This window comes from Phalacrocorax aristotelis, chromosome 1 (assembly GCF_949628215.1).
Source record: "Phalacrocorax aristotelis chromosome 1, bGulAri2.1, whole genome shotgun sequence".
In the NCBI taxonomy this organism is placed as follows: Eukaryota; Metazoa; Chordata; class Aves; order Suliformes; family Phalacrocoracidae; genus Phalacrocorax; species Phalacrocorax aristotelis.
Window position 1 is genome coordinate 49692009 of NC_134276.1, and position 26953 is coordinate 49718961.

Below are 26953 nucleotides of genomic sequence, written 5' to 3' on the forward strand. Positions count from 1 at the left end.
CTGTCTTTTCATTATCCAGTTTCATAGAGAAGACCAATGCTGTTTTGCAACAATCTCACAAAAATGATAGTGATTATAATCCAATGCCAATTCAGAAAGATAAATCCAATCCAATGGAGTGGTTTATAAGGTGGTCCAAGAGGACTACCTTCTTAAAACAAAATAATTAAATAATTAATACCACCACTAATAAAGAACAATATACATGTATGACTGCATATTTGTCATTAACCATTTTATTGTTACTGAATGAGCTGTCAAAGTTGAAGGATTCTCACATTTAATGTAATGACATAATGTGCTGATTAGAAAAGTACTTCAATTTACACAGACATAATTAGATTTTTTTCCCTCTAAATCAGAAGATAAATTTAACTGCAATGAAAATTATTCAGAGGGTTTTCTAAAAAACAAACAAGAAGAGCTTTAGTAAAACATTATTTCATTGTGAAATTCCCCCATCTTCAGCTCCTGAAGTTTGATGATAGACCAGGGTATAGTTTTTGCACTGAATTAGGCCCTGTGAATGCAATAAAAATGGGCTTTGACTCTGTCAGAACTATCATGTTTCTAAATCTGTGAAATTGAAGCATTCCATATTCACAGCACAAAGCAATAGACTAGGCAAAATAGGAAGAGTGAGACACTTAGGAAAAGAAAGTCATTTGCATGTAAATCTAAAAATATATTCAGACTATCTGTGCTTCCTCTCATTTAGCTGATTATGTATGGGGAAATACGTGAGTGTTCTTCAGCTGCTAGTCTCATTAAGTGTTAAGAAGGCAACCATAAGCACTTTTAAAAAAGTCCCCAAGAAATTGTTCTACTTTTTCAACTTCTGAATCAATTAGGTGACTTTATTAAAATCTCTATTAATGAGTCTAAATGTCTTGTACTTCATTCTCAACGAGGGAAATCAGGATGTAATTGGTAACCAAGATTATTTTAGTAATGCTAAGGTGTATTTTTTTTATTCCTTGAGCATTCTCCTGGATTCTGAAGCTAACAGTTATGCATAGATCTATAGTATTTGTGAATATTATGATCTTTAAAAATGTGTGAGGACATAGGTGAGGATACTTTTCTGGGGGGTTTTGGTTTTGGTTTTGTTAAGGATGACCATACATTGAATTTTAACAGGAAGCTAAAACTTTTTCATACAAACCATCCCAAGAGGTGTTCCTGTAGAACAGTCTTGTGGCGTTGGCAAGCTGGGATGTTTTCTGCCATGGAAGGTTTTAAATACCTGATTGCACAAAGCCCTGAGCAAGGGTGAGACCTGCCCCTGCTTTGAGCAGGAGATTGGAAAGGATACTTCTGGAGGTCACTTACAACTTGCCCATGATCCTATAAACTTATGAGAATGATAGCTTATCACTGTTTGTCCCAGATCATACTGTACAATCAAGCTCTAAAATAATGGTTCCATAATTCTGTGATTCACTTTAAACTTAATGTAAGGCTACTCCAGAAGAAACCGCTTTAAGTTAGGCTCTTAATTCCATCAGCACTGATTTAAAGAGAAATAATTAAATTAGCAAGACTTCAAAACTCAAGACTTGATAGTTGAGCAGGCTTGCCACTAGGCTTAAATCACAGGTGTAAAAAGTGTATGAAATTAGTAACTTTTACTTAGAAAAAAATGTTACATCAGATGAATCTTGCATAATTTATCCTTCGTACAAATCCAAATGGCAGTTCCTGTATTCTGAATATATCTGCACACCTTTAGTTACCATTCTGTTCTTTCTATCTTGTTCTCAAAGAGTTATTACCTATTAGTTTATATAAATGAGGGAGATGAAATATAAAGCAATAAGCATTGTCATTGTCAAGCTGGGTGACCATTTCAGTTGCTGCTCTGTATTAGAAGTGATTTACAGGATACTAGTGTGATACTGACCCATTCAAAGTATTAATAGTCTGAGACTGCTTATTGTGTCACTTACTGAGGGAAACTAAGTAGGAAAGTTTCTAGTTTGTGATACTTGAAATAGTTACTGACTTAGTTCTGTTAAGCCTCTTGTACTCCTAGAGAAGCACAGAACGGCAACTTCAGCATTCAGCATTCTGTGGGCAAAACAACTACCTTATTTAACTACAGTCATGACTACCCAGAGGTTAATGTGTACATATTTGTATATGTCATGATTTTGAGCTTTACAAATATAATGCAAAGGATATATCTTGAAGTCCTGCTGGAGGCATATATGGCTATTTTTGTTTCTTTGCTTTCTTGTTTGTTTCATCTGTCCCTTTCAGTCTAAAAAGCAAGACGTGACATTTAACAACACCTTAGAAAAGGAGGCAAGAGGATTTAACTAAAGTAACAGTACACTGTGAATCCTAGACAATTACCATCAGAGACTGAAAAATTCTGATGAAAGACTAGCTGGCAGAAATAAGAAACTGTTAATTTGTGGATGGAAACACTAAGATCTGTGAGTCATAGAGGTTTAAAGCTTTAAGGCTTTCTGAGTTGCTGTTACCAGGCTGAAAACTGTAAATTAAAATGCAGAGACACTAGACCATTAAATTGTGAACCAGTGGGCTGTGATTCTGATGGGAAGTCAAGAGGAAGGAAAGGATTGTAAGTGGACATCTGCATGGATTTTAATGACATTTTTACTTTATTTGCATTTCTAGTTATTTGTTTAAAACTGAATTAACCAAGGTAGACAATATTTCTTTTTCATTAGAGTTATATTCCTTACAGACAAGTAATACCAAGGATCTTCCACACTGCTGTATACAATTCATTTTAAAGTTCATAATGTATAATGTATAATGAACATGCATGCATATACATATATTAGGAAACCACTAGATACCACACTACTGCAAAAAGGGCATGGGTAGACAGTATTAATTAATTATTTGATTTGCACTCATTGTTTAGATAGCTGTTTTAATAGTTTAGAAGTTACACTTTATTCCACATAACTATTGAAATGTGAATGGACAAATCTATTTATTCTTTCATATTTGAGTTGGGGAAGGAGAAGATGGAAAATATAGATACAGTAGTATCAAATGATGAGACAGCAGTAAGTATAATAAAACTGTAGAATAATCCATAAACTATTTTAATCTCTGCCATTTTAACAAACAGCCAATCCAATAATTGACTATTCTATATGTAAATTCCACAGGCATATAAAAAGTAATGGTTTCAGATTAAAATTATGGGGAAATTATGAAATATAAAATGTAAACCAAAATAACTGTATTTTTAAAATAAAATATTTTTTTGGTGCAAATTCCTGATACGCCGTACAGTACCCTCCTGTTTGGGTATACTAAAATGAGTAGAAATTCATTGATTTGTATTAACTTTAAATCCAGACTTTTTTGATACAAACATTTTACATACTGTACAGAAAATTACTCATCATGAGTTTCTGATTTAATCATTCATAGCATTTTTTCCTACACACTACTTCTGGGAAAAGGAGTATATGCTGACTGATATAGCAATATTTTGCTTAGAAATATAGCCTTTAGGAACTTGTATCTGTAGGTTTAAAGTGTGAATGAAGTTTTTGTTACAATAACCAAATAATTAATAATATTGATTAATAATTTCTTTGTAAATGACAGTAGTTTTCTTCTTTCTCCATGTCCACAAGGAGATCTTGTTATTCTTAGGTTGTTGAGTTATTTGAACTCAATTGACTATTGATTCTTTTTTACTCTATGAATTGACAGAAACATTATCTGTGACTGTTCAGTATCTATATGGAAACTAATGCTCTGTTGGTTAACTTCAAGTGCTCAATTAAGAAAAGCATTTTGGTCTACATGCTCAAATTTTACAGGAGAAAAAGTAATACCAGAAGAAGTAGCAGAAAAAAAAAGGGGGCCTCAATAGTTTTGGGGAATGTTAAGAGCTTCCTGAGGGACTGTTCTTCACAAAAATTAAACTAATGTAAGATTCATAGGCTGTATGCAAGTTAAATTTAATTAATCTGATCACATTCACAGGGAATAGCTACATACATGATTCTAGCTGTGAGTGGTACAATCACATTTTGGCCTATACCAGTTTCTTCACATCACAAAAATGATCTTCCTTCATTGTTTCTCTGCCATAGTACTAAAGAATTAAAAAGTTTTGGAACATCATTTCCCTTTACATTTGCAGCTTTGACTGAGCAAACCATCTAGGCAGCGATATTCTGCTTGAGGCCATTTGCGTTTAAGGTAGAATGGTATGTAGCTTGCAAGGTGTGTTTAACAAACTGAACAGAGCTCTGAGTGGGCACAATTACTACACTTCATAAAAGATAGCATGAGGAAGACATGATATTACATTTTCTTGTTAGTTGCAGAACTTACCCCAAAAGTGAGAGAAATTGACTTTATTTGCTTTAGGCAACTAAATTAAGAGCTCCCACATATGTTGATCGCCAGCTAATAAATATTTAGATAAGGTTCCTACTTGTTCAGTTCCAGCTGTTAAAGTTAGTCAACAGTCCCCAGAACACCCACAGGGGTATAAGAGAAATTTGAAAGTTAATGAATAGTAAAGCAATCTTTCTTGCACTTTGCTTGATACTTTTTCTTTTGCACATTTAGATCACTCTCCTAGGATTATATTAGATTTCTTTTTGATCAGATAGATTGACAATTTTCTGATTTGTTTGTGAGATATTTTTCCCAATGTTGTGCTTGAAGAAACCAGGGAAAATTACAGGTATCTATTTTAAGTGCCCAATCCTTACGCAAACAAGATCTCACCCTGAAGGTTTAGGAAAGTGTATACAGACCTTCATTAACATCTTAGGGAACACAGACAATTTATTCAGAAGGATGGAAAAAGCTAGGTGCCTAAATCAGGCTGACTTGGACTCCATCTACATCAGGCGTTTCTGCATATATGTGTTCACATGTGCCCATATATCTATGTATATATATAAAGGTCATTTTTATAAGTGAGCTGTGTTGATAATGTCTCTGAAATTCTAAATTAGGAACTTTCAAGGTTCTTTTGGTTTTTATGATTAGCTTCCCAGTAGTCACATAACCCTGTTGTCATGGCTGATTTAAAATAATTCGTTTTCAAGAAAGAAAGAGGTTAACACTGAACAAAAATATGCAATAAAAATGGTCCCTTATGCTGAAATTTTTTCTTTCTTACGACTTACACTTCCTCTACTGCCTGCAGTTCTTGACATATCTATTCCCCTTCATCAGTATCTCTCTCTACTTACTTTGTCTCAGTGATTCTATCTGAGTAGAGGTTTCTAAATGAAAAATATTTGATCATACTGTGGCCTTTTATTGCTGTTTGATTCATGTTAATATTCCAAATACAACGAAATTTTGATATTTTTGTTTGTATTTGTAACTTTCATCATGATACCATTTTATTTTATATTGGGTGTAGATGGCAAGTTTTTGGTAGCAGGGAGCTGCAGGGATGGCCTCTGTGAGTAGAGGCCAGTGGTTGCCACATTCTGGAAACAGCCAGTTCCAGCCAGCTCCACAACAGACAGCCAAGTCCATCAGGCAAGCTGGTGGCACATCTGGGCAAACATATTTAAAAAAGAGTAAAATGCTACACAGGCATTGAGGAGTGAGTTTAAAAGTGAGAAAGAGCCATGAGAACACCAAAGTCAGTGAGAAAGGAGGGGTAGGAGGTGCTGCCTCTGGAGAAGAGATTCCCCTGCAGCCTGTGGAGAGAACCACACCAGAACAGATAACCGCATTGCAGCCCACACTATGGATTACCCCACACTGGAGCAAGTGGATATTTCCTGAAGGAACTGTGGTCTGCTGAAAGCCCACAGTGGAGCAGATTTTTCTGATAGGAACTGTAGCCCATGGAGGACCTACTCTGGAGCAGGTTTATCCTGAAGGACTGAAGCCCATGGAGAGGACCCACAGGGGAGCTGGGCAAATGTGTAAGAAGGAAGGAGCAGCAGAAAATAACAGCTATGGACTGGCAACAACCTCGTGCCCCCCATAACCCCTGTCTAGGTAGGAGCATTGGAAATGAAGGATTGAAAGTGAGATGGGGAAAAAGGGGTCTGTGTGTGGGATTGTGTTTTAGTTTTGGTTTTGTTTCCAACCATCCAGACCTATTTTAATTAGCAATAAATTAAATTAATTTTCCCTCTGTTGAGTCTCTTTCACCCATGATAGTAACTGCTAAGTGATGTCCCTCTCTTTATTTTGACCCATGAGTTTTTCAGTCTTATTTTCTCTCCCTGTCCTGCTAAGGCCGGGTCTGGCAGCTAGCAAGGGTTAATCCACTGCACATTTAAATCTCTGTTCTAATGTAATTATTCATTCTATGCTAGGAATTTGATACTTTAGGTCTGGTTCTATCATACCACTCTTAACACCTTCAAATGAAAGACCCAACTTAGGAGAGATATAGGGATGTTCACATGATCCTTCACATTTTCATCTGAATAACACCTTAGAACAAATTGTTCTCTAAACTGTGGATTTCTTCTGTTAGCAAGACCTCCAGTAATTACTGGCAGGGGATTTTAGTTGCCAAAGTTGAAATATGGGTATGACTATTTTTTAAATTAATGAAAGACATTATACGAATAATTGTTAGGAGCTACTGTTTCTCAATATTAATATAGTCTGTCCCTGCTTAGTTTAGATGATACATGGAGATGATAAACAAAAGGAAAGATATATTTGTGAACTCATCCTTCAAGTTCAAGGAGTAAAAATGAGAGAAACAAAAGCCACAAATGTGATACTTTAATGTTTATATTCTCCTAGAGAATTTTCATTCTCTTAGTACTGTGGTGCCTGAGGTCCTAGTGTACAGACTGGACTTCCTGCCCACCTTTGTGGTGTTCAAAGAGATACACATATGAGAATAATATTATCTCTTTAAAACATTCACGTCTCATCTTGCTATAGTGGTGAAAATTAGCTTCAAAGAAACAAAAAGGTGAAATTAATAGAAACAGTAAATGACTGAATTCAGAAGTGACCCCTGGAGATCTTCTAGCTCCAACACTTGCTCAAAGCAGGGTCACATAGAGTAACTTGCTCAGGGCTGTTTTTAATCAAGTTTGGCATGTCTCCAAGGATGGAGTCTCCACAATATCTCTGGGCAACCTATTCCAGTGTTTAAACACACAGAATAAAAAAGGGTTTTATTTTTCTTTTATGTTTTGTTTGAATTTCCTGTATTTATTTAGCAAATTAGTTTGATAAAATGCGCTGATTTGTAGTGCTTTGTGAGCATTCAAGCATTCTGAATAAATGGGTAAATTTCTGCATATGCTTGTAAATGGTACAAATGACCACCAATCCTATAAAGTTGCTTATCCATAGTAATATTTGTGATTGTGATGAATCACACCCATTGGAATCTGACAATATCCATCTTGCCATTTGATTCCTAAAAACTGGATCTCCTGTGGAAGTTCTTTGACCTTACTTTGTTTTATGGCAAAACTGGCTTTCAGAAGGATTTGGACTATTTTCTTCCCTTTCTCAAAAAATTCTTCTGCTGTGTTGCCCCATACGATGATCATGAGTGTATTGTAGGTGTTCTGAAGCCTCTCCCTGTTCCAGTACAGTCTGAATCGGTCCATGGCAAATGGTAGGACTGTGTTTCCACCCCTAGGGTAGTCGATTCCAGGTGCACTGGACGCCCCCCCATGTGAAAACAAACTGTGGCCTGCACTCTGCTGCCAGAGGGATTGAGAAGAATGCATTAGCAATATCAATTGTGGCATACCACTTGGCTGCCTTTGACTCCAGTTTGTATTGAAGTTCTAGCATGTCTGGCACAGCAGCACTCAACGGTGGAGTGACTTCATTCAGGCCACGATAGTCTACTGTTAGTCTCCACTCTCCATTAGACTTCCGCACTGGCCATATGGGACTGCTAAAGGGTGAGTGGGTCTTACTGATGACTCCTTGGCTCCTCAGTCAGTGAATGAGCTCATGGATGGGAATCAGGGAGTCTCTGTTGGTGCGATATTGCTGCCAGTGCACTGTTGTGGTGGCGATTAGCACCTGTTGTTCTTTGGCCTTCATCAGTCCCACAACAGAAGGGTCCTTTGAGAGGCCAGACAAGGTAGACAGCTGTTTAGTTTCCTCTGTCTCCAAGGCAGCTATACCAAAAGCCCACTTGTACCATTTTGGGTCCATGAAGTACCCTCTCCTGAGATAGTCTGTGCCAAGGATGCACAGAGCCTCTGGGCCAGTCACAATGGGGCGCTTTTGCCACTCATTCATGGTTAGACTCACTTCGGCCTCCAATACAGTTAGCTCTTGGTATCTGCCCCTTTATAGTTTGATGGCATTAAGGTGCACTGTGCATCTGTCCACTAAAGCTTTATACTCCTAAAGTCTGATTTGCCAGGCCATCAGATCCACACAGTCCAGTAAGCCCGGTTATCCCTTTCCTCCACCTGGCTGGAGGCAGGGCCCCTCTATTCCTGATCCCTTCTTCTTGTGCACCTGGCAGAGCATGGGAGGCTGGAAAAGTCCTTGACTAGTGTAAGCGCTACCTAGCAACAACTGAAAAATCAGTGTGTTATCAAAATTATTGTCATAGTAAGTCCAGAACACAGCACTATGCCAGCTACAGTGAAGAAAGTTGACTCTATCCAAGCTAAAACCATGACATTGTGTTATAAAAGCAGTTGTGATTTATACTGCTCAAAAGAGAGAAAGTAATGGTGGAAATGCCCAAGTGTAGAGTTCATGAACACTTCGACTGAAATCTGTTTGCAATAGCACTCAGAAAATACCTATAAATAACAAATATCACTCAGAAATCCAATATGGATAAGCACTGAAACTCATAAATGACAACATATCTAAAAGAATTGTTTATAAAAAGACTTACTCCTTACAGCTTACTTCCTCTGTGGACATTTGCTGCCCTGAAGAATCACAAATAATTTATTTCATGGTTAGACACACAAAGCCTAAGTAAAAATTCTATACTTGTTGGACAAGCCCCAGCTGACAACCTCAAATTATCTGTTTATTGCAAGAAAATAAGTGTCAAGGGATATGGGAACCTCACTCACATTAAAAAGAATTTTGCCTATTTTATACTACACAGTTTTTGAAACATGGTTTTGGATATACCTGCAAATAGACAGTAAACTTTTTATGTTTGTAAATACACTGCCCCAGATAACATGTGGAGTAGTAGTCTGTAAATCAATTAAAGTTTAATCATTCATTTATGATATCCCAATATGTAGCTATGAAACTCATGATATTGCAAGAATACAAATGATTTGAATACAATGTTTTTGAGAGTTTTTTTATAGTAATACTTAATTCCAGTGTGGATATGTTAATGTCTCTGTGAGGCAGCTCATCAATTTTGACCTGTTAGTATTTATAAATTTTAAGTCACTTGTTCTTTCTAAAATATCAGCTCTGATTCTGTGTATTTCTCTCTTTAACATGCCCTGTCACATCATCTTTAAGAACATCCTTTCTGTGACTCAAATGACAAAACTGATTATCAACTCTGTATTGAAATTATCTGAATTATTTTGTATCATATTGTAACTTTGTCTCAGAAAAGTCTTTCTAAATTTAAAATTTAAACCAGTTTTTGTTTTACTTCTCTAATGACCAATAATTGTAATCTTGACAAACGTGTTTTAAAAAGAAAAATTACAATTTTGAGTATTGATATCTCAAAGTATTCTGCTATTCATTTACTAAAAAAGATAAGTGAAAATTTATATCTGGTTGGATCTGAAATCACTGAGGGAATTTTGAAGAATATTTAGATTTTTATATTAATTATATTAAAGCAGATATAGTTATTTTATTAATAGCATGTCCATTAAGTAAATGTAACTCCACACCACACACAACTTTACTAACTTTTTTGTTTCTTTAAATAGTGCAAAACAATAGCTACATTTTAGGTTCTGCTTACAAATTCCTTGTGATAACCAGAGCTAGTGAGTTGTGACAGCTGCAGAATAATAGATGGAAACCAGAGTATGTTTTTCATCCATTTTCCACGGTTCACTTGCATGAGCTGAAATGGTCAAAATAGTCTAGGGCAAGAAATATTAGATGCATTCCTTGTTAGAGGAAGTGTTCATTCTAAACTCAATAATCAGTCATGAGATAGCAAGCTATTTGACTTTTAAGCTGTCATAATTAAGCTTCAGCATTAACCTCCTTAAGCATTAAAATTAGAGTTTAAATATGCATGACTGATGTAGGTTGTATGTATCGGATCCATTACATTTTCAAACTGACAGATCACTTCTAAGTCACTTATCAAGATTATCCTTTTCTGAGGATATTAACAATGTTAAGAATTTAAATAGGAATCTCATCTCTACAGTAATGAATGGAGAGCAGGTTAGTTCTAGAGAGGGGTATTTGTCTTACAGATGACCTAGTACTGAATTTACTGAATATTGTAGGTCTTGAAAATGGCCAAATATGTGCTTGACTGCTGGAATAGCATAATGTATACTTCATAGAGTTCTGAACTCTGACATGTTGATTTCTTTGTGTAGATTTCACAAAAGCTTTTTCTGAGAAGAATCAGAAGATGGGTTCATGTATTTTTGACTAAAAGAGAAAAAAAATGAAACAAAACTCAAAGGCTCATGAACAAAATATTTGAGCTTAATCATACAGGGTTGCCTACATTTTCAATATTGGTAAAGAACTTACGGAATTCTGTGATGAGTTTACTTTTCATATATGAGATACAGTCTCAATCCATCCTCTGTAACAGATGTAATTTTTAAACCAAAGTTCAGTAGAGTACTTGAAGTATTTGACTACATATTTTAAATGGATTACATCTTGTTCTCAGAGCTCTAGTCAGTTTTCTGCAAGTCTTCAATGACTCATTTTATGAGGCAAATTTATTCTCTACTGATTAGCCTGAGACAAGCAAAAGTAAACTGTGCAAATTGTAACTGAGTGTTTGCAGTATCAGGCTCTTCTAAACACAGTTGTGAAGAAATGTACTGGATTTGTCTGGGATAGAATTTTCTTCATAGTAGTTTCTATGGCGCTATGTTTTAGTTTTGTGACCAAAACAGGGTTAAGAACACAGGAATGTTTTTTTTGTTGCTGAGCAGTGCATACACAGCCTCAGGGCCTTTTCTGCTTCTCACACCACCCCACCAGTGAGTAGGCTGAGGGTGCATAAGAAGTTGGGAGGGGACACAGCAGGAACAGCTGACACCAACTGACCAAAGGGATATTCCATACTGTATGATATTGGGCTCAGCAATAAACACTGGGGAAAGTTTCCGAGGGTGACGTTTGCTTGGGGACCGGCTGGGCATTGGTCAGATGGTGGTGAGCAATTTTTGTGGGGTATTTGCATCATTTGTTGTTCTTGGTTTGGTTTGGATTCAAGAGTGTAGGTATTTTACTCACTAAACTGAATGAGCGAGTGGCTGTGTAGGCTTAGCTGCCTACGAGGGTTAAACCACCACAAGGAAGCATGAATTTTAGTTATGAACAAGGATCAAAATATAAGTGTCACGTTGTCCAGAACTGCCAGACTGGTGTGTTAGAATGTGTCCAGGAAGGCTTTCTCACACTCATGAGACTCGTCCGTTCCTCAGGATGTATGTATAGTTGCTTCTCCTATGATATTTGCCATATTCAATATTCTAAGCAAGATAATCTTTATATAAACATCCAGATGAAAGCTCAGGAGTCTCTCTACTAGAATTATGTAGACATTTGGGTTGATTTTTTATGCAGCAGTAAATAGTATATTTGAGAGTCTTCTTGTGGCCAGAGGATCATCATGTCTGCTTTCTCCTTTTTTGCGGCATAGGACTGAGACAGAAAAGGTTCATTTTCGTTCTGGAATCTGAAATATTATGCATAAATTTTAAATACTATTTTCAGGTGGACAAAACATTAATCAGACCACTGAAGACAGTACTATTCAATTGCCTTTTCAGTTTCCAGGAAAGCAGCAATACGGCTTTAAACTGTGGTCTTGTAAAATTCAGGACTTTTGGTTTGTTTTCCACATCAGTAATTATTTGCAACTTTTGTTCTTAATCCAGTCATCTTCAGCTTTAATGAGAATGGTTCATGAATGAACATCTGGTACACAAATCATCAGTATTGTAAGCATTATTTAAAAACATTTTTTCAACAAAATCTGGACATCATCTTCAGACTTTTTGAATGGCTAGGCTTACATTAAGATTCCACTGAAGACACCTTGTATTGTTTTCCACTGTTTAAACAGCAACTGCCTGAAATTCTCTGAATACTATCATGTGTATTTTTCTGCTGTAAGAAAGCCACTCAGATGAAGTGACACATTTTTTCAAGTCAGTAAAAAAATCCTTCTCACATCTCTATGATGTAGAAATATATATATATACACACTGACATGCAGTGGTTGGTGTTTATAAAGTAGAGAAGAGCTTACCAGATCTTGATTACCAGCAGCACAATTTAAAGCTATGCCTAGGATTCATAAGACATCATAATTTCATTTTATATTTTATTCATTCTGTGAATGATTCCTGCACAGCAACAAGAACTAGGAAATTAATAACAAAAATAAATATGAAATACTGGCATTCACAACACAATTATGCAGAGCAGGCTTTTTTACAAATTATTACCAGCCCAGTCAGCAATCCTTTAGAAACAAACACTTTTCAAAGTATTTACTACATTCAAATTCTCATTCTGTGCAAAAAGGGAATACACTGGCTATGGGAACCCCCCAAAACTTAATGTTAGTTTAGGTAAAATCTTGAGGATCTATGCAAAATACAGCAAAGGGTTGTGAGTCCAGTTACAATCATATTAATACTTATGGCCAAACTAATATAGAGAAAACTCTTTAGTAGTACTTCCCTAAAAAGTTACACACAAGAAAACATACTCATATCTACACTTTTCTCTCCTTAGGGCAGTGAGAAAGACAAGTGGCAAACTAAAAATTTCAGGATACAGATTTTTGCTAGTTCAGGGATGTACTAAGCAAGATGTCTTAGGAAAAACTCTACCTTAAAGGGTGAAGGATCCCAGGACACCTAGTCAGTTTTTAAGGACAGATTTCTCAAAGCACCAGAAAAATCCATATTGATTTCCAAGAAAAGGCCAGCTTTGCTGAGTGTGTTTGATGGCTCAAACACAAAAAGGAGGTATACAGGAGGTGGAAATAGAGACAGGAGGGGTACAGGCACATCACCTGTGTCTGCAGACAGATAAGTGGGAAGATCAGAACTTGTCTATAGTTCAGATTGGCTAAGGATGTGAAGGGCAACAAAAGGGAGCTCTACAGGATTATCACCAGCAAAAAAAAACCCAAGCAAAACGTATGCCATTCTTGTATGTTATAAAGGCAATAGAAAAAGATAAGGCACAGAAGGCTTTTTTTTTTTTGCCTCAGTCTTTACTGATGTTATTGTCCCTCAGAGGGCCTAAATTAGAAGCAAAGTCTGAGGCCAAAAGGTGCTAGGCACAGAAGAAAATATTGTCTTTGTAGAATAATAGTTTTGTTTGGGTTGGAAGGGACCCTTAAAGTTCATCCAGTCCAACGCCCCCGACGTACACAAGGACATCTTCCATTACATCAGGTTGCTCAGAGCCCTGTCCAACCTGACCTTGAATCTTTCCAGGGATGGGGCATCCACCACTTTTCTGGACAACCTGTTCCAGTGTCTCACCACCTTCAATGTAAAAAATTTCTTCCTTATGCCCAATCTAAATCTACCATCTTTCAGTTTAAAGACATTACCCCATGTCCTATGACTACAGGTGCTGGTAAAAAGTCTCTTTCCATCTTTCCCTTTAAGAGTTGAAAGGCCACAGTAAGGTCTCCCTGGAGCCTTCTCTTCTCCAGGCTGAACAACCCCAATTCTCCAGCCCTCTAATCTTTTTTGTGGCCCTCCTCTGGACCCACTCTAACAGGTCCATGTCTTTCTTGTTCTGAGGACCCCAGAAATGGATATAGTACTTCAGGTGGAGTCTCATGAGAGTAGAGAGGGAGAAACACCTCCCTCAACTTGCTGGCCACACTTCTTTTTACATAGCACAGAATAGGACTTTCTGGGCTGTAAATCTGGGCTATAAAATCTGACAGAGCTATAAAATTAGGCCCAGACTGGTTTTCTGGACTGTTCATTGCCAATTCTTATCAAATTTTTTGTCCACTAGTATCCACCAGTCCTTTTCTGCAGCTCTGTTCTCAATCAGTTCATCACCCAGTCTGTACTGATATTGGGGATTGTCCTGACCAAGGTGGCTGATCAACCTGATTAACTTCTATGACTTCTCTGGCTCTGTGGATAAGGGGACACCAATGGATGTAATTTACTTTGATTTTACTAGAGCTTTCTATAATATCTCCAGTAGTATCTTGGTAAATAAAGTAGGGAAATATAGACTCTCTGGGTGTACTACACAGTGTATAAATAACTGGCTGGATCAGTTGTCTCAAAAAGTATTGGCCAACAGTAATGCTTCAAAGACTAACTGGTCACCAGTTACACAAAGTATTCCTCAGGGGTCAGTATTGTAGTTTCCATTAACAAGATCAATGATGAGATGAAAGATAGGGCTACCACGGTCATCTATGACATGAAACTGGGAGGAGCAGATAATATTCTGGATGGTGGGACTTCCATCCAGAGATATTTTGACACACTGAAGGAATGGAAAAATAGGAACTTCATGAATTAAAACAAAGACAAATGAAAAACCCTGCACATGACAGTTCCACCCCATGCCACAATGGTGCATGCTGGGGACAAGCTAAGTAGGTATCAGCCTGCTAAGTAGGCATCATCCTGGGGTAGGGGTGAGGGGAGGGAGCTGGTGTACAACAAATTGAGTATGCGCCAGAAGTACTTCATTAAGGCTTATTACACTCTGAGCTGTATTACCAAAACTATAGCCAGCAGATCTATAGTAGTGATTATCCTACCTCTATTCAGCAGTTATGAAACAGTACCTACATCACTACATCCATTTCAGAGATCCTCAGTACAGGAAAGACAGCGTATATTAGAATGAGCACAGCAGAAGGCCACCAACAGGGTCAGGGCTGGACCAGCTCACAATGTACAAGGAGAGGCTGAGCTGGGTTTGTTCAGCCTATAGAAATGAAGAACAGTGGATCTAATTCTGTTCTCAGCTAGGTATTGGAAGGTTATATAGAAACAGAACCAGATTCCTTTTAGAGGTGCAGATTGATGAGAGACAACAGACACAAGTTATCACACAGGAAATTCTGTTCAGACTTCAGAAGATCCTTCTTCATAATGAAGGTGATTAAGCATTGGAACTGGTTACCCATGCAAGTTCTGAAACTTTCATCTTGAACTATCTAATTCTGAAGTTATCTCTGCTTTGAGTGGGAGAGGTTAGGCCAGATAGATTATTATGACATGTGCTCTGTGTAAGTGAGAATTATACTATCTACTATGATGCGAAGACAAATTTAGCAGTCTCACCCAATGCCAAAATGAGTTAGTAATTCATTTAAAGATTATAAACCAATAGAAACCTAAAATTAGAAGCATGATGAAATTCATGTCCAGTAATTTCAGTGTTTAACAAAAATTATTTACATCTGAAATTGTGAAAAAATAATGAGTAATAAACACATAAAGAATGACAAAAAAATGTGTTAATTACGTTTTTCTTAAGTTGTTTTTTTCATACTCAGCTAGGAAAGAAAATGAAAAAAAAAAACCAACCCAAAAATGTTATTTATTCTGTCTTGCTCATAGTTATATCCAAAGTGCTGAAGAACACTTCACAAAAAATGTAATTTTAGTGGAGTATAGAAATGTACCAATTTTTGAGAGCATCCTACTCTATTTAAATAGAAAGTGTAGATCTCTGTGGTAACGACCCTAGAATCTAAATGTAGCTAATTTCTATTGTGCTCCTGCCTCACTTATTCGCAAAGCTGCAATCTGTAGAAAGAATAAAAGAGATAAACAATATTTCTCCTAGATCCCGGCTAGCTTTTCTGTCTTCAGCCTCATATAAGTATCTCCTATTACTTATAAAGCTTTTGCTCCCCAAATTCTTGTTCCATACTTAAATTAGGGACTTTTTTTTTTTAATCCATCAACTATTATATGTGTTACCTCTTTACTCTTCATTTCTGTCATAGACAGAATGACTTGGAGCAACAGAAAGCTTCTATATATATATGAGCATATGCATCTATAATATTTTTCCCTAAATACCCCTACATGGCTAACACACCTATTGCAACATGTTCAGCTATGGTCTGAGGATGTAATGTCTATTTTAACTAATACAGAGGCCTCTGAGGGTTTTAAGGATATACTTTGGAACTGTATTCAAGATATTTCATGACAATAAATTAACTATGTCTCTAATAAAGGTATACTAACAATCATCCAGAATTCTAAAAATGTCCAAAATTTCATTCTTCTGAATGGTTGATGTTTTGGGACTGTTATGTTGCTGGGAAAAAAACAAGAAAAAAAAAAAGAAAAAAAGAAAAATAGAAAAGTAAACTTACACTGAAGCACAACACAGGAAATATGACTTAAAAATAACTAATATTAACAATTATTATAGTTTATAAAAATGTATGGAATTGACACATAAAATTTACACAGGGAGTTGTTAAGCAATGTTAATTCCTGAGATGTTTTCAATTTATATTCTCCTCCTGTAAATCTCCTAAACATAGACTTGCTTGCTCAGTCTTCCACGGTTGGAATCGGTACTAGACGTACAGAGGCTTCATATCTTCCCAAAGATACCACTTGTGAAACAAAAACATTTGATTAGTATCTTTCAGTAGTTTAGATTTATCACTGCATGCTGTTGTTTGCTTTTGTCTTTGGAATGTTTATAAAGGTTTTCCTGACAAACCGCAGCAGCAAAGCTGCTTGATGAATTTGTTGTGTCTTGAAGACCTGACACTGTGTCTTTATCTTCACCTTCTGTCTGTTTGCATTTTGTGAAAGAATGGGGTTTGCATTTAACTCTCAACCTTACCTTTTATTGAGACATTGGCATTATTACTGTTCAAGAAAGTAGGGGTATGCGCAATTCAGATAGCTCTGTATTTTCTTTCCCTTCGTAAGACACATGGTGCTAATAACCTTATCTTAAGGTTGTGGTACCCTAAGAAGAATCTGTAACCAATCAGTGTTATGGAAATAGAAAATAAAATTTTTTATTTTCAGTTCAACTTATTTTGTCCAACCACAGCTTATAGTAATTTTTTTTACATGTTAAATACCATGATAAAAAATATTTATGCCAGGTTAAAACAAATAAACAACCAACCTATTTCTTTTTCACTGATTTTTAAGGCAAAATCGTACTGTAATGTATATATATATTGAGTGGCCTGGTCTTTCTTTCCTCTCTCTGTTTTCTTTTTTTTTTTTTTTTCCATTCTCCCTCCTGTTGCATTAATAGGTGAATAAATTTGGCAGAAAATAAACCCCCTTGGAATCCCACTGGTCCTCAGATGTCAGAGGGACTCGGGGCAGCTGGGCTTAGATCCTGAGTGTTACCCAATTCAGCACTGTTAGTCCGTGAGGGATTCACTAACAGGGCAATCACTATTAGTCTAGTTGTGCCCAATAACTCTTCACGGCCAGATTCACTAAGAGTGCAGTTTACTGAAGCAACAGAAATACAGGTTCTTATCAGAATGCCGGTGATAAATACACTGTCTGCAAAGCATGTGCAAGTGTAAAGTGCTAAAACACAAAATAACAAGCTTGTTCTCTAAATTTCCCAGGGGAATCACTTCATACAAACAAGTGTTCAAATCTTGCCTGGTAGGCCTCCCTATGCAGGAGAAGAGAGGTTCAGACCATCAAGTGATCCCAGTAGTCTGTGATGGTACCTTCCCTAACGTCCCTTTCTCTTGGGGTCATTTTATACTATTTTATGTTTAGGTGGAGCTTGAGTGACTCTAGTCATACATACTTTTGATATTGATTGGTGTAGAAATTCCTCGCTTCGATTTAAAGGTATAGACTAAGAGAAATTCAGAGCACACACTCAGTGAGGGGTGGTCGTACATTGGAGGTGGGTAACTTTGGGATGGAGGTGTGTGTTTTAATATTATAATGAGTTATAATGAGCAAAGTTCACCTACAGGGTTACTGCGCTGGTCCAGGCATGGCTCCATGGTTCCATCCATCCCCAGATCTGCAGTGATTTATGGATGCGTTTGGCCATGAAGCCTTCACTTCACTCCCTCCTCCAGTTATCTCCCTTGGATTAGTACACCGAGCTCCACCAGTGTTCCTAACATCCAAGAGGGCAGGTGGTGTTGCTTAGGGAATGATCGCTGAACCAATTTCCAGCATGCTAACTGCATTCCATCCTGGGAGTTCTTTTATGAAATATGGATATGAAATATGGATATAACTTCAGCCTCAGTAATTTCAACCTCAGTAATCTCACCCCCAGTAATCATTCCGCACCTCCCCCATTCCTTTTTTTTTTTTTTTTTTTTAATATATATAGTTTATTTTCTTTTAGGCATTTGCCTACAATATATGTTCTATAATGAACACTTCCAGTCCTCGTTGAGTTTGCTTCTTCTGGTTCTTCAAGCACACTGGAAAATTTTGATTTGTTAGCAAGCCTACTACAGAGTGTCAGCAAACCTACAGCTGTCTCTTGGTCTTCCTCATCTGACTTCCACTTGCCAACAATACTGCTACCAGTTTGCTCCCTGCCGGTTTTCCTGCTGTTTCCAAAGCCTTTTCCCAATTATTTTAGACTAGAGTCTGTGTTCTCCATCTGATGAAAATGCAATCGTTGACACAAAAAGTCAGCATTTACTATCAGATGTCTATAGAATAAACTGTTTCCAGCTTTAAGGATAAGGCTACACTCTATGGGTTCAGGTCCCTCTGAATGAAAATTGCTAGCAAACACAATTTTTTTTACAAAATGTTGGTTATCTGGCATAGCACACAATTATTCAAATTACTCTGTACTTAGAATCTTTGAGGCATTCATTATCTTACAGAATATTACTTGTTATATGCAAGTTAGACATTTTTAGGAGGAAAATACACAGGTCTACTTATGAATGTGTTTCACTACAGAAATACTGCTATGTAGTAAATTGCCATGAGATTACAGAAATTATCAAGACTGCTACCATACCAAATGTTTTACTTAAAACTCAGTTTCAAAAGTCATGAGATCCTATCAAACTCTATAATTAAGAATTTATTGCTTCATATAAAAATATAAGTATGATTCCAATACACAGTGAAGATTTCCATGAGGGAAGGAGAGTTAAAAGTCTCCAAATCTTGGGGATTTTAGTTTAGTTGCTAAATTTGTGATATTCTTGACTCATGATTTTCATGCTGGAAACTACTGATACAGCAGTAAATAGTAAACTGTTCATTGCATTAAATCACTTTGCACAAGTGGACCTGAATGCTCTTTCATATATAGATACAGATACATATATATTAGATATAGATATACATATAGACAATATGGAGAGATTGTTGTAAAGTAAAATGAAAAATTGTTAATTAAATATTCAGATTTTTAGTATTAGTCCATCACAGGAATGAAGAGAGGCAGTAGTCTGTAACAAGAAAACAGGAGTATCTCCCTTGTACGACCAGCATGGGAATAATAATGTAACCAGATTGTCCAGGATCCTTCTAATAAGCCAGGAAGGCTTTAATCATGGAGGAATTGTGTTGGAGGATAATACTGGCAATTTAAAATGTTGAACAGAAGTATCTGAGCTGAGTGGTTCACATAGATAACACTAGTTCTTTACTGTGTTTGCCATAAATTATGTTCCTTTAACCCAAGTAGTTTCATTATACTAACTGTATAATTAAATTACAACATTAGTATGCCAAATTTGCATATTGCAAAGAAAAGTAATGTTGTTTCACTCCTAAATTGTTAAATGGAATGTCAAAATGAATATTTATAAAGTATTGTGAAGTAGATTTGATGATGATTTTTAAATGTGCAGCTTGTCTTTACAGTTACAGTATTATTCTTATGTAAATTGGTGTATTGAGCAGCTGGAGAAAAGAAGCTCCCCAGTTTCCTACCAATGTTAGCAAAGACTAATGAAAATAGTGCGGGGGACACAGACACTTGCACACCCACTGGGCCAATATGAATTCACATATACACATGTACTGATTTTACACAGCAAGGTTTTGGTAGTGGAGGAACTGCCTTCTCTGAGAAGAGACCAGAAACTGCCCCCGTATGGGATAGAACAAGTTTCAGGTGGTTTTGGTTTTGCTTCTATTTCTTGCTACCTCACTCATTAATTGGCAATAAATTAAATCTTTTTTTTACCAATCAAGACTGTTTTGCCTGTGATGGTAACTAGTGAATTATCTCTCTGTCCTCATATCAACCCATGAGCTTTTCATCTTATTTTCTTCCTCTGGCCTGCTGAGGAGGAATGGTGAAAGAGAAGCTTGGTGGAAGCCTGGCAGCCATCCAAGGTTAACCCACCACAAGACACCTGTTCTGTACAGGCTTAGTCACTGTGTTGTTCTGAGGTAGTCCCCCACATTACAGTCTATGTTCTTGTGAGCAAGTGGTCGTGGTGGAGTATCAGGCTTTTAACAGTATAAGATCTTGGCAAGAAAATAAGCAGTTGTTTAAGGAAGATATTGAATCTTATGATTCATAAGGCATTTCATGATCTTGTGTAGAGGGATAATATGTAAAACGATATACTTTGTTCTGGAACATGGATTATCTGCATCTTTTGATGATGTCACAAAATTGGGAAAAGCGGCTAATATATCTGAGGGTTGTGCTGCCATCCAGAGGGACCTCAACAGGCTGGAGAAATGGGTTGACAGGAACTTCATGAAGTTCAACAAAGGGAAGTGCAAAGTCCTGCACCTGGAGAGGAACAACACCAGTGTATGCTGGGGACCACTCAGCTGGGAAAAGGTCCTGAAAGTCCCAATGGACACCAAATAGAGCATGAGCCAGCAATGTGTCCTTGTGGCAAAGAGGGTTAATGGTATCCTGGGCTGGATTAGGAGGAGTGTTGCCAGCAGGATGAGGGAGATGACCCTTCCCCTCTATTCAGCACTGGTGAAGCTATATCTAGAGTACTGGGTCCAGGTCTGGGCTCACCAGAACAAGTAAGATTATGGACATACTGGAGAGAGTCCAGAGAAGAGCCCCTAAAATGATTAAGGGATTGAAGTGTGTCACAGGTGAGGAACACAGAGCTGGGACTGATCAGCCTGGAAAAGAGGAGGCTGTCATGGTTTTAGCTGGGATAGAGCTAATTTTCTTCACTGCAGCTGGCATAGTGCTGTCCTTTGGACTTAGTAGGAAAATGATAACACACTGATGTTTTAGTTGTTGCTAGGTAGTGTTTATACTAGTCAAGGACTTTTCCAGCTTCCCGTGCTCTGCTGGGTGCACAAGAAGCCGGGAGGGGAGGGGGCACAGCTAAGAGAGCGGATTCAAACTGGCCAAAGGGATATTCCATGTCATGTAACGTCATGCCCACTATGTTACCTGGGAGGGGCTGGCCGGGGGAGGGAGGCAGCAATCGCGGCTCGGGGATGGGCAGCGTCGGTCGGCGGGTGGTGAGCAGCTGTATCGTTTGTGTTTCTGTTTTTTTCCGTTTTTCCATTTTCCCCTTTTCCTTTTTATTCTATTATAATTATTGTTGCTATTATTATCATAATCATTATTATTATCATTATTATTTTATTCTAATTATTAAATTGTTCTTATCTCAACCCACAAGTTTTATTTTTTTTTGCTTTTGCTCTTCCAATTCTCTCCCTCATCCCACAGGGGTGGGGGGAGTGAGTCAGCGGCTGCGTGGTGTTTAGGTGCTGGCTGGGGCTGAACCATGACAGAGGCTTAGGGGGAACTCATCAACATGTATAAATATGGGAGAGTGCAAAGAAGAGAGATCCAGGCTCTTTTCAGTAGCGTCCAGTGTCAGGACCAGAGGCAATGGACACAAAAAGCCCATTGTTAATTAGATAAGGTAGTGATGACCTGAGTATAAAACAGCTTTAAATGATATACTGGAAATAGATGAGAAATCTTCAGGTTGTAAAATGTACATTGGAACACAATGATGGGATTCAGAAAGAGCACCCATGATCTGTGTAATTGTATAGGGTTCAAACAAGGGAAATAAAGGAATATTATTCAACACTTCTAACACCAGAACAGATAAGGGGAACCCAATGAAGTTTTCAGACACATCAGACTTATAAAATGAACAGAGTAAAAATGGTTTTGCATGCAAAAATTGAACTGTGAAATTTCTTGGCACAACAGTAAACCGATACTTTTAGCTGTAGAGGATAAAGAAAGGAAGGATTCAAAGACACACTGTAAGGCAGTAGTTTCATCAGTGGCTATTAAACAAAGAGTTTATCTATATTTGAGTTTTACTTCCATCTGAGGTTCACTTTAGAATGAAGGGAAACTCACAGTTCTTATGATGCATTTTTCCATATTAAAGCAGTGTTGAAGCTTGCAATCCGGATTCCTTTTGTATGAAACTACACCAAAAGATGCACTCTGTGAGCACATCTAAGATGGTCTAAGGGCTAATACTTGTTCAGTCCACAGGACCAGATTAGACTGAGGCCAGAGAAGTCATTGTCCCTCACCAACCCAGAATATATATGATTTGGCCCTGTGGACTAACAAATTCACTGTCAGATGCTCATTGTGCTATACTAATTTTTAACACAATCACTATGGTCTAGGTATGGATCAGCTAACAAAGTGCTTAATCTATAATTTTAATACATTTTTTCGCTCAGGTAGCTGCTTGTACAGTAGGCTTTGTACTTACTTGGCAGTGCAGGATTTCAGGATGTTTCAGGGCTTGCCTTGCCCTGAGCTTGTTCTAAGCATGTTTTAGATGTAATATTGTTTCTTTGGTGGTCAAGTGACTATTGCGTGACCATTTGTAGTTTTAGCTCTTTTAACTGTCACAGGCAAAACAGTCTTAAATTGGGGAATTCTATTTAATTGAATTCATTACCAATTCATACAGACTTTCAATTATTGATTGGGGAATTTTGCAAATAAATAAAGAATTAAACAAACACTTATGCAAACACCTCACCTACCCATTCCTAACTGACGTTTCTCTTGTTTTTACCATGTGTTACACACAGTCTCTCCCCATTGCCTTGGCAAGGTGACAGGTAGTGCAGAAGGGTGAGGTCAGTGCAAAACACTGCGGCATGTATTTATTCATTTTCCTCTGCTCCAGCATGGGTCACCTGTAGGCTGCAGTCTCTCAGGGACATCCCTGCCCCACAGTGGGTTTCTTGTAGTCCCACAGGTGTACCTCCTCTCACATGTTACACCTCTTTCCAAGATTGCCTTTATAGCTATGTCCACAATGACCTATTTCACGTTCTTCACTGCTCCCACAGTTTCTCGTTCCATGTGTCCTCCACATGTCTCCTGCTCATCTGGCTGCCATTTTTCCCTTAAACATGTCTGATCCAGGGTGTCAGGTGCAACCCTTCAGTTGTGGCTCACAGTGGGATGCTCATACCAGTTACAGCTGGCTTGGATGGGCTGGAACCCATGCCTTGTCAGTTATGTCCCCTTTAGAGAGCAGGAGCAGACATGGCCTGAGAGACCCCAGGCAGTCACTGCTTGACAAACAGTCATCGGTGTCACTGGGTGGTGGGCTGTTGTGGCACTTCCACACCTCAGTGGGAAACCAGGGAACAGGAAAAATATCATAATAAGGAATCATGAAAGTAACACCAACTGTACCCCGAACTTGAGAAAGAGACCCCCACCCCAGGATCAGCTGGTGAAGAATTTGGAATGCTGGTGATTTATTGGAAAACACCTCCCCCACCACCACTTCTGTTTGAAGAAAACTGGTGTAATTGGTCTTAGTCTCCAGAGGAACACTGGAAAAAAGCGTAATACCAAGCTTCCTAATGGAAGCTGTGTATGACAGTGTTACCAGTATTATAAATGTTTTTTTTCCTGTATTAATTAGATAATGTACTATACATGTTAGTATAATTCAAACTGTAATAGTAATTATATTTTTATCAAACTGTTATGACATGCTAGAGCAACAATAAATTCTTAGTTCCACATATTAGATGTCCCTTTTGTCCATTACAGGATTTTAACTGTAGCAGAAGTATGTGTCTGATCAAAACTCTGTTGAAATTACTGAAGCTTGTCATCTTGGATGCAGTGGGCATACAAGCATGACAATTTTAGCAGAACCAAGTGTGAGAAAAGCTGTATAAGTTTTAAAATTCCTTCAAATCTTTTTAAGGATCAGTGTTTTGAAGGCAACATAATCCTTCTACACTTCAGAAGTAGCGGCATTAGAATAGAAATCATAACAAATATGGTACTTAATATTTCAGTTAAGTAAAGACTCTGACATATTTATTCATAATTCAGCGTTATGAATGAATCTTCATACTTCTCAGACTTATTCTAAAAATTCAAAAATAAAGAGGCAGTAGGAATTGCAAAGGATAGCTTGCATTCAGACACAAAAGTTTACAAAAAAAGCATTCCTTTCAAAGAATCAGTTATTGCTTCACAGAATTGTTGTCAGTGTTTACATCTGTAAAACAAAATATTTTGCCAATCTATTATTAAAAAGAAATCAGATTAATTTATAATTTTTCCACACATCTTTCCACTCTTCCCCTCCTCCCTTTCAGTACCTGATAGAAACTTAGTCTTCACTGAAGGTCATCCCCTACCATCTGAGCTAGATGCAGCACCTCACTTTTCACTTATGCACTTTGCTGTTATCAGATGACATCCTAATCAAATTGCAGGGGATTACAGGATTAATAATAATCAACTTTCAAAGTGATAATATTTCACAATTGTAAAAAGCATTTCAAAAGTCCACTGCAATTTTAATGGTAGTTCAAGGGATTTTTTTTAAAGATGTTTTAAATCTGTTTTGAAAGTCTGAATCATAAAAGCTGTAATTATTACACCTTCCAAAATCTTTAATTACTATAATAATAGCATATGTCCCTGGTTTAGAAAAAAATCACCTCAGATTCTTTATTTACTACTTGCTCTTTAAAACAAAATTAAAAATGGATGCCCAAAAGTCTTATATAACTAAAACTAAAAATAAGGAATATATTTTGTGCCTTTTCTAGCTTGCAAGCTTGCATCTAGTATTTCAAATATTTCCTTTCATATTTATTTAAAAATATCTTGCCTTAATATTTTCCCTTACCTGCAATAGGAGATGTATGTTCATTAGACATGTTTTTTCAGTCTGAACCCATGCCAGTTTTCTGATCCATCCATTTTTCTAATAAAATATAAAACTCTACATTTAAATAGTTTTTAAAAAGTGGGTTGAAAATTGGCAAAAGTTAGTAAATTCAAAATTAAGCTTTCAGTGACAACTTTTCTGGTTTTTATTTGCATCTGTTCAATCTTTCCTCAGCAACCCAAGGTAATGTGATTGTAAGCAACAAGAATATAAGCAAGGAATGTTTTACACTGTGCCATAGGAAAAAAAAAAATAATTCTCTGAGCTAATTCTAGAAATCTAATGCTAAATCTGCATTTTTTAGACAGATCCAGTCCTGTATTTTAGGCTGCTTAACACTGTTTAGTAAAACAAAATGGATAAAAAGCCAGCTCAGCTAGGTATGTAATATTTATGGCTTGTTCATATCTTTACAGCAATGCCATGCATCAGTGAATGAGTCTGGCTGGATTTTATTTATTTATTCATTCATTTTTGTCGTCTGTTTGTGTAACTGTAATTTTATTTGGAATGATCATACAGGAAATAGAAAGGACTAATTAAAATCTCTTCTTAATGTAACCTAAGAGGCTGTTGGCCTTCTTTGTCACAAGGGTGCATTGGTGGCCCACAGTCAACTTGGTGTTCAGCAGGGCCCCCGGATCCTTTCCTACAAAGATCCTTTCCAGCTCATTTACACTTGTTGTGTACTGGTGCATGGAGTTATTCCTCCCCAGTGAAAGGCCTGTACATTTCCCTTTGTTGAACTTCATGAGATTCCTGTCATCCTGTTTCTCCAGCCTGTTGAGATCCCTTTGAATGGTAACACACTCACCTGGTGCACCAACCGCTAGTCTCGGCTTATACTCTGTCGAATAATTGAGGTCATTAAGATGTTAAGTAGCATTGGCCCCAGTATTGACTCTTGGTATACAACCAGCCCCATTGCCTACAATCTATCTCAATGTCCACTGACCTAGTCCGAACTTCATCAGTTTGTCAGTGAAGATGTTAGTAGGAACAGTATTGGAAGCCTTGCCAAATTCAAGATAAAAAACATCCACTGCTCTCCCTCCATCCACCAAACCAGTCATATCATTGCTGACTACTCCCAATCACCTTCTCTGCCTTCACATGTTTGGAGATAATCAAGAGTGATCTTGCAATGACATCAGCCATTTCCCTAAGCTCTCATGGGTGCATCCTATCAGATTTGACTTGTTTAAATCAAATTTGTATAAACATTCCCTAACATAACTCTCCTCCACCAATGGAAAGCCTCTTCCCTCCAGATTTTCCCACAGGTCTCAGGCGTCTAGCATTCCTGAAGATAACCTTAACTAGTCCAGACTGAAGAAAAGACAACACTGGGTACCTTGGCCTTCTTCATATACCTTGTCACACCAGGTGCTCTGCCTGATTAAGCACTAGATCTGTCTTCCCTTTCTTTCCTTTTGCTACTGAGTTACCTGCAGAATATTATAACTAGAATATTATTATAATGGTAATATATTTCTAATATTTTCTAGTTTCTTACTGATTTCTATTGTCAAATTTATTTGACCTCCATGTAAAACATCACTGGAAGATAATTTCTGGTGTTTTCTCATGGTTTTCATTTAGTGCAAATGATTTATGGTCTCTGTACAGGTTAGAAGCAATGAAACTCATTTTACCTCCTTGGAACCATCCAATGCCTTTTATCTCCAATGCACTGTC